Source organism: Pezoporus occidentalis, unplaced genomic scaffold, assembly GCF_034315485.1.
Source record: "Pezoporus occidentalis ecotype Australia unplaced genomic scaffold, CSIRO_AGI_Poc_V1 ctg11, whole genome shotgun sequence".
NCBI lineage: Eukaryota > Metazoa > Chordata > Aves > Psittaciformes > Psittacidae > Pezoporus > Pezoporus occidentalis.
In genome coordinates, this window is record NW_026912886.1 from 13,167,656 (window position 1) to 13,176,543 (window position 8,888).

At 38.5% G+C, this 8,888-nt stretch overlaps 1 long non-coding RNA gene across 2 annotated transcripts; it reads right to left on the reverse strand.

Annotated features, from left to right (window-relative positions):
* Window positions 1-351: 351 nt before the first annotated feature.
* LOC134167173 (uncharacterized) lies at window positions 352-6,209 on the reverse strand. 2 transcript variants are annotated; one of them, XR_009966124.1, is made up of 4 exons: window positions 6,104-6,209; window positions 5,888-6,021; window positions 4,696-4,791; window positions 352-757 (listed from the first exon to the last, which is right to left on the reverse strand). It is a non-coding gene; the product is annotated as an uncharacterized LOC134167173 (long non-coding RNA). The 2 variants fall into 2 exon arrangements; XR_009966123.1 differs by lacking the exon at window positions 6,104-6,209 and having other exon boundaries at window positions 5,888-6,097.
* Between the last annotated feature and the right edge of the window lie 2,679 nt (window positions 6,210-8,888).

Sequence of the window (8,888 nt, forward strand, 5' to 3'; positions counted from 1 at the left end):
GTAAAATCAAAGATCACCCTGGAACCCCCTTGAACATATTATAGTTACCATTAAAATCATCATCATAGTATTTGAGGTTAGTAAAACATATTGCTTAGGCTATAAAACACTCTAAACTAGTATCCCAAATGTCTTGCCTCAAGCAAGCACTTAAATTAAAGTTTCAGACAGCTGGCACTGGAATCAAAATAACAGTTTTACACAAAGAGACTGGATAAACATGATTATTGTTTTCATAATTTATTTTGTCAATGTGCAGTATTGTGCTTTGATCCATCCATTGTACTTGGGCATGATTTCTTTCACTTTTCAACAGGTAACTCTATTTCACTGTGGGGTTTTGTTTTCCAGAAAGCAATCCTAATTGATCTGCTGCTCTTGAATAATCTAATCCTTAATTAGTTGAGTCTGAACACTGAGAAAGGCAGCATTGTGTGCTTTCATCAATTTCCATAATCTGGAATTTTTGTTTACTTGCCTCATAAAATCTTTGGGTTTTCAAGGAGAGGCGAACGTAACAATATCACTATGCAGAGGGTGGAAAAAGGGACAGTTTTCTGGATCTTTGGTAGAGAATAACTGCAGCAGCTACAAAGTCTTCTTAATTACGACTAAACCCGTTTCCTATTTACCTTGAGTAACAGCTTTAAGAAGATGTTAGTCCTGCATTTATTCCAGTTCAGCTGCTCCCTGCCTCTGGTGCTGTGAAAACGATCTGCTCACCTTTAAGTATCTCTTTAGTCCAGAACCTCGCAAACTAGAGGCATGTTGAAACATATAAAGAGCCAGAAATCTACTGCAGCAATCTCTTAAGCAAACACACATTTTCAGAGGCAAATCCCAGTTGATTTTACATTTAATGCCTTCTTCCAAAGCCAAAATGTGGCTTCTTCAACAAATCTCAGAAAGATTTCTTCACTGTTTTGCACTGGTGTTTAACCAACAGAAGATCTTCCCCAGAATGCAAACCTTCATCCAGTGTTGACACACACAATTAGAAAAGAAGAACCAGGGTTAAAAGAAGATCCTGCTTTGCAGGCACAGGAAGGTGTTTGGACACTGATGGAGAGTGAAACAGCACTCCCATAGTTCATGTTTTCCTTTCTTTTGTAGCCATTTCTTATAGAAGCATTTTTAAATGTTAAAAACTATCTGATTTTAGTAAACACTTTTCTTGCAGGCCCCTTTGAATATTGTCAGTACAGATCTTTCACTTAAATCGGAAATTTAACTATAACATCAACAGGAACTGGGCTTTCCTGCCTCAGTTTACACAAATGCAAGTTGCAGATATATAAATATGTTTCATTTGTACAGCATTCATCTGTTTCAAAGGGATGTTATAGAGCCTGTCAAGACTTACAAATGACTTTGAGTCATTTTGTTGAAAGCATTTCATGGGCAAAATGCAGCTCTCTCACAAATATAAATTAGGAATTACCCTCACTGAATTTAGTGGGATCACTATAAATTTATTGCACATATGGGACTGAGAGCAAAACTCGTCTCTGTTTAAGCAAGCTAATTGCACGGGTTTTGCTAGCGTGAAAAAGATTTATCAAGCCAACGCAGACCAAACAGGTGCTGTTCAAGACTGCCCTTTGCTTTCCACACCTGCGGTAAAATGACCTTTTTTTCTCTGATGGGAAGTCCACATGGATATATGACCACCAGGACACCAAAAAGTATAACCAAACTTTCTGCTCTGGAAGGCAACACATTAGCCATCACCCACTGCCTTAAACAGACCTTGACTGGACTGTGGTCTCCAGAGATCAGTGTGTTAAGACATTGCATCAATGCACAGAAAATTTTGGACACAGATCAATGGAAGAATGAGATGTTGAAAATCTAAGAAAATTGCCTATAGTGACATTCAGCCCTTTCCTTTCCTTCCTTGGACATGTCTCTGTTGCTTTTAATTAAGCTCTCAAATTCATAGCTTGGAGAACTTTAATAACTGCAGAAAGTGCTTGCAAGGCAAATTTTTCACTTCTAAGAAAGATCCTTGGAATAAATGTTACCTTCTAATTTATAGGTAAACTTAACCTGATTTTACCTTTACTGTAATATATTGCATGGCCATTTGTGAGCAACACACTGATGACATAAAAGATTTTAACTTTTAATAAATGGTGAAAATGTTGGATCGTGCACCTCCACCACACTGTAAGCATAGTGCCTGCTGATGAATTAATCTAATTAACAAAGGTGAAGGTTTATAATTGGGGTTAACTAGAATTTAACTGGTCATTGTTCATACCCCCCATTGCATTGTCCCCTAAGTAACTCACTCTGGTAGCCCTCCATGGTCCCTCGACCCCAGTATCAAACTCGGGGATCAACCAGCTTCAAGGAAAAGTAGATACAATCATATTTCCAAGACTGCAATAACAGCAGAACTTAATGGTGTGATATTTTTATACTGTTTGGGAAAAGGACCCTATTTTTTCTTACTCATAAGCCCAGAGTATTTTTAAATAGTTCAAGTCCCTGTAGTACTTCACAGTTTGCAGTGCAGTTTAAAAAGTAATACATCTTTTCTTAGATGTACCCCAGATTCTGCCTTTTAATAGACATGATAATGAGATTCTGTGTCTTCATTTCCCAGTGTGCAGAAGGCTCAAATAAATCTTTGATTGTTCACAACCCTGGAGAAGGCTCCCAAGCCCAGGAATGTAATGATGTTTCTCTAAACAATCATTGCTAATGGAATTTAAGTGTATTTAAAATATATAGATGCACATGTGTATATATATTAGTACTATCAGAATTGGGTTTTATTCATTTTGCTTCGTAAATTTTGAATCTGATTGCAGTAAAAGTAACTCTCAAGAGATTCATTTCTAGGAGAAGGAAGGTCCTGAGTTATTTCTCTGACCTGCAAGACACACATTGAGCTTCTGATTTTGAGTGAACTCCCTCTAATAAGGAAATCAAGGGATGCTTAAAAGAGCCATTCAGCCACTTCTTCATAAGATTAGGGACCATGTCCCCAGACCACTGCTGAAAGCATCATGCAGCTGACTGCAGTCAAACTGTTATAACAACTTTGAAAGAACAGGGTGTCCAAGTAACTCAAAGAACATTAAAGGGCAAATCAGAGGGGGCACAGGGATGGGTAATAAAGGGTTAAGAAGGGGGTGCTTCAGAATGAAAACAGTGAGGTTTCTATCAGTTTTCATTACCTGAGCATTAGTTTAACCTTCTTTTGATAATCAGACTAGATCAGAAAATGCTTCCATACCACCATCCTTTTTAAAGTTTACATGTAAAATGCCCCTTAGGCTGATACCTTTCTCTGTGTCCATGCTACTAGTCATGGCTATGTGCAGAGCTCCTTGCACCCATAGCTGATGAGACTGCTAATGGGAATTCTTGCACAGCAAAAGCATGGAGAAGCCAAAACAATCATCAGCCTTACAGACAAGAGACCTAAGACAATAAGGAGATATGGCACTCAAACCTAAGCTGTAGCAGCTAGGATTGGCTTGGTGGCTCATTATAAAATCCAAACTTGGCAAGGTTCAGTGAAATGTTACTCAATATCAGTCAAATGCACAAAGAAACCTGGGCTTGGCTATACGTGCTCTGGGCACCTCTAAACCTCTTTGTCAAAAGAAATGAAATACTGTGGTTTCCTTTGGCTACCGTCAGACTTACGGGTAACTGCGTTCCAAGATAAAACCCATAGGGAGCCTTGTTATAGGAAGTTAAACAGCCATCAGCATTCACCTGTTGAGTCGTCGTTCTGCATACTTTGATGCAGATTGCTGAATAGCATTATCGATGTTCAGCAAAGACACATAACATACTTGTCCTCAGGAAAAAAATGCTAATGACTTACACCTTCTGTAGCTGTTAAATTGGTTTTAAAGGTAACCCAGCCTGAATGGCATCACTTTATTTCAGGACTCAAATGTGTTGACAAAACTCCTAGCTTATTTCCATTCCTTTTATATTCATATGTATCCCAGCCATTTTAAGGAAACAAATGATCGTGCCCATGCCTAATTTTTACCAAAACCTGGCACTCTTCAGAAATTCTGCAGGAAAAGCATTTTGATTGTAATGTTCCTCCTGACATAAAAAAGCCTGGTAGGGCTTTGGATATCACTGACTTCTAAAGGTTATATCAGAGAGGTTTACATAAGATAGCAACTTGCAAAGCCATAGTGAAGATAGAAATCTCATTCCTAGGCATGAGAACCCCTTGAGTATGAAGGGTGGGAGAAAAAAGGGATGAGAGCTGCCACAGCCTTCTCTCCCCCTGAGATCATTCTCTGATCTGAAAAGAATTCCCTCTGCCCCACAGATTTCATATGATTGCATCAATATTTTCTCATTAATAATTTTCTCTTTCTAAGAAAACAAAAAAAACATTAAATATTTCTGCCTGACTGCAGGATGCAGAGCTGAGCTGCTGGTGCTTGGTTCTCATGTGAAAAATAGAGAACTAGACTCTTAGTGGTGGCAAGTGAGCATTACCCCACTGCCTGCATTACACTTCACCTATGAGGAGGTTGTGTTTGGCCCCCAGAGCAATCCTTCAGATAATTTTAGCATAAATCATGTCTCCTACTTAAGCAGTGGCAGACATCACAGGAGAAACTGCTAACTTCTAAAGCCAAGATTCAACAGGATCAAGTGAGTGTTGATTTTATAACAAAACTTCATAAAGAAAATTGGAGTTACCTATTAACTGGAACATTTAATGATGACACAATGATGCATGTCTATATCTTGGAGGAGGTTTCTCTCAATTCTCAATTTCTTTCTTCTGCATATGGCCTGAAAGTAAATCAGAGAAAGGCAATCAAAAAGAGAAGGGAAGTAAAAACAGAAGAAAAACCCAAACCAAACACAGAAAGAATGCCCCCAAAGCCAGTTGATTCTTGGAGTGGTGCTGGATAATCAAAAAAGCTGTGGCTGACTATTGTTTACAAAGGCAATATGGCCTGAGAGGTTTTGAGCTCTGGTAAGCCAAGACCTGGTCCTATCTGGCAAACGGCTGCAGCCACTTTATAATTAACAGCATATTCCAGCCTCGGTTCAGTTTCTATAGATGGAAAGGTGTTTCCCAAGGAAATCAGAGTAGGGATAGAATAAGGAAAGAGGGAAAAGAAGAAAAGGGGGAGGCAGGGGGAAGGTGAGTTCAGGAGGGCAATGAGGCGGGGGTTAACAACGCTGCTTAAGATCAAGGGCTGAAGTGCTGAGATGCTGCCAGACTTGAAAACTTTAATTTACTGTCACTGTTAGCCCCCTTTGAGGTTTATGGTGGTATTTATACACACAGCATCAATCACATGAAACAAGGAGGGGATTTATAGTTTGTTTTAAAGACTGTAAATGCAATGTAATGCAAATAGCATGCCTCATGGGCATTTACATTTAATGGGAAAATTACAGATGCAAAAGATTGGTAGAACAAATTTTAAATTGACTTTATTACATCTAGTGCTTTTCAGAGAATACTATTAAAAAAAAAAACAACATGAGGAGATATGGTAATGGAGTTCTACACTGTAGCTTGACAGCTTAAATTCCACTTAACTGACTTTGCTTGCATCTTTCTGTTTACATTACTTCTTCCAATAAGTTTGGCTGGCAAAATCTCTGGATCATAAACTGATTAGAAGCTTTGATTCTGTTTTGTTTCCTTTTTGGGGTTGGAATATGTAATGTGTAAAGCTGATTGTATCTCGATAACTGTTTTTAACTAAGGTTCATCATCAGAATTGCTTAATCTAGGCACAGTCAGGAATAGCTCTTCAAATCTATTACCGCCTTAATATGTGACTATACATGCATCCTCCTTAATTTGTATAATCTTCCTGTATCTCCCCTATATCTCTATAGATAGAAGAGAAAAAGATGGCTGCAATACCTTGGTCACTGGTGGAGTGCACATTCAGAACTAATCACAGCTATTTGCAGAAAGCCCATTCTCTCTCAAAATAGCTCTATTTCCCAGTATTCCCCTGTGGCTCCGAACACTTCTTCTGGAATGAGGATTGTTTGCTGTTGGGGTTAGAGGTTGTTATCATCAGTTGTTGACTTATGGTAGATCCATCTGAAAGGTGTTGGTGGGCCTCAAACTCACCTTCAGCAGACCAGATGAAGCCCTGGTTCAAACAGGTGCAAACTCTACTTGCTTCAGGGAAGCTGTACCCAATTACACAAGGGCTGATTTGTTTTTAACACCCTATAATGATTGCTGTATTACCCTCCTATTCAGGCCTCAAATGAGGAAAGAATTTTAGGTGTTTTTTAAGCCCATTCCTATTAAGTGAAGTACACATGTTAGGTTTTAGTCTGTTTTAAAGCTGCAGCCTCTCTACGTGCAGAGACCTGCATTTATCTGTCAGGAGTCTTTCACCCTTCGTTTCTCCAGATTTCCAAATCTTTACTATCACCTAACATACTATCCTTAAAAACCTTTTCCAGCCCTGCTCATCATACTGTATTTTAACCAGAGCATAAGCAAATGAGGACTTGACCTTCGAAGAACATAAAGCACCTATGTGGTCAGAGATTACTAAAGCTTAGCTTATTAGGATTGTGTCTTTCCAAAATTTCAAGCAGAACCTCCCTGAAATGCCACCCTCTTTGTTTCTATTCATCACTATACATACACATACATCCTTGAGACATCCTTTAAACTTTTTATCACCAAAAAGCAATGATTATTGAAGAGGATGATTTGCCATTCTTTAGCAATTCAGCTAATTCAACTAAGCTCAGTGGGATAGTTATGATTTTCAGATACCCCTCCAGAACTTTCTTCTGTGTCCCTATTTTCAGCTTCTGTAGGTCTCCCCTTCATCTAAATAGTGATACCTTAAAGTAGACTAATACCAAACTATGTGGCATCTCAGTGCATTTACTAGTGAGGAATTGAGTCAGATTCATGTTTATTCTTTGTCCAGTTCTGAAAGATATATTCTCCAGGTGTTGTCACCCATAACAAATACAGAATGACAGAGAGCAGTCTATATTAACATTTGAGCTTATACAAACATGCACTGTTTAAGCAATTCACCTGAGATTGAGTGCCTTGCTGTTGTGACTTTTGTTTAAGGCTGTAATCCCGTGTGATGACATTCTGTTGTGCAGAAGTAGTACATTAGCACCATGCTTGGCAATGTCATGATGATGAGGAAACCATAGACTCCGGAAGCAAGAGCAGAAGGGAAACAAACTTTCACACTCAGGAACCATTAATGAAGTAAACACACTTGAATGTTGACAGGTGACTCACAAAGCCACCTACCAGATTATGTTCCAAATTGAAGCAACACTCACAAACAATGCAAGCTTATCCGTAAGCAGAATTCAGAATCATTTTAAAGTTAGATTATCCTGTGATAGCCATGTAAAAAATGCCTGAGCAGACACAATGGCTTCAAAACAGAGATGGAAAAGGCTTCTTTCCTTCTTGTGTGGAAGGCTGTGCTTCCGTTTTATATCTGTTTCTGATGATCCATAAAGAAACTAAATTTACTGCAAGGGTGCACATCATAATGCAGAATCCTAATCCTACAACACTGCTGAATGTCATTACCTTACCTTTAGGCACTATAAGTATCACTGTTTTCAATAAACTGCTCACAAATTTTAACCATAACTGGAAGAATTTGGAGTGCTGAAGCTAATATTATGGTACTTGTGAACATACACAGGCTTATGTCCCTGTGACGGTAGGTAAATCCATGTATTCATGTGTGATCAGTTGTCAGAGTCTCACAAAACGAGTAAATTGTTGCTGTGAAAGGCTATCTAGACAAACGTGCACAAATCACAATATTTGGATCAATTTCACAACCCCCAAATGACAGGTTTCTGCAGAATTTACTGAAAGGGCAAATAAAATTTCCCTCCACCCCCAAACCATCTTTCAATGAGAACCGAGACGTTGCTTCTGGAGCTCAGAAAATTACACTAGCAAGATGTGCACAGGATGGAAAACATAACTAAATATTAGACCCTTAAGTTTCAAGTAGTTTTGTCTTTCTTGGTAAACATTTTCCACATCTCCAAATACAAACACTATTCAAAGTTTAGCCCCAGCTTCTGAAAGAGACCGGTTACACTGCAGCACTCGAGGACTGTCATGTGAATTTAAAGACAAATACTGTCCAGATAGCACATACCAGCTGCCAGTTACTATGTGGTAGGATATTCCCTCACCTTCTGTTTTTGTTTTATGAAAGATTGTGTTCTTTTAAAATGGCAGGTTCCCTCCATTCCTTCTTCTGTGCTCACAGTGAGACATGTCATCTGATACTAATTTGTACTTGCTTTGTGTTTTGACTTAATTTGATTAATAACTATATCCTTTAATGGCAGTGTGACTTAACAATATGCTATTATGTTGGTGCACTGCACTTCGGCACCTAGGAGCAATTCATCTGCATCACAGCTACATTTTGAAACTAATTCAAAGAGGCATTATTCTGTACCTCTTTTACCACAGGGTAGAGGTCTGCTCTTCTACTGGAATTGCCAGTTTAGAGCTGCAGGCCAAATCTGTGTTGAATTTATCCAAAGACTTCTTAGCAGTCACATTCCAGCCTGAATATCTATAGAATTCTTTTACCCCTTTTCTCACCCACATATTATTGATTGTCCTTTGTGCCTTTTAAAGTTCCCTTACACATTCATATTTTAGGTATTTTAAAGAGTTTAGTAGTACAATACTTCAGGCAATGACAAAAATGAAAGGAGAAAGAGAGAAGCTAGCAAGAAAGAATTTATCACAGCCCAAATTACAAGTATAACTGAACTTTATGGTGTCTTAAGAGATAACACATGTTTTCTGTTGTATGAGGTGAAACTAGTAAATAAGGTTTAACATGTCTGCAGGGAGGCAGGGAAAACCAGTGTAT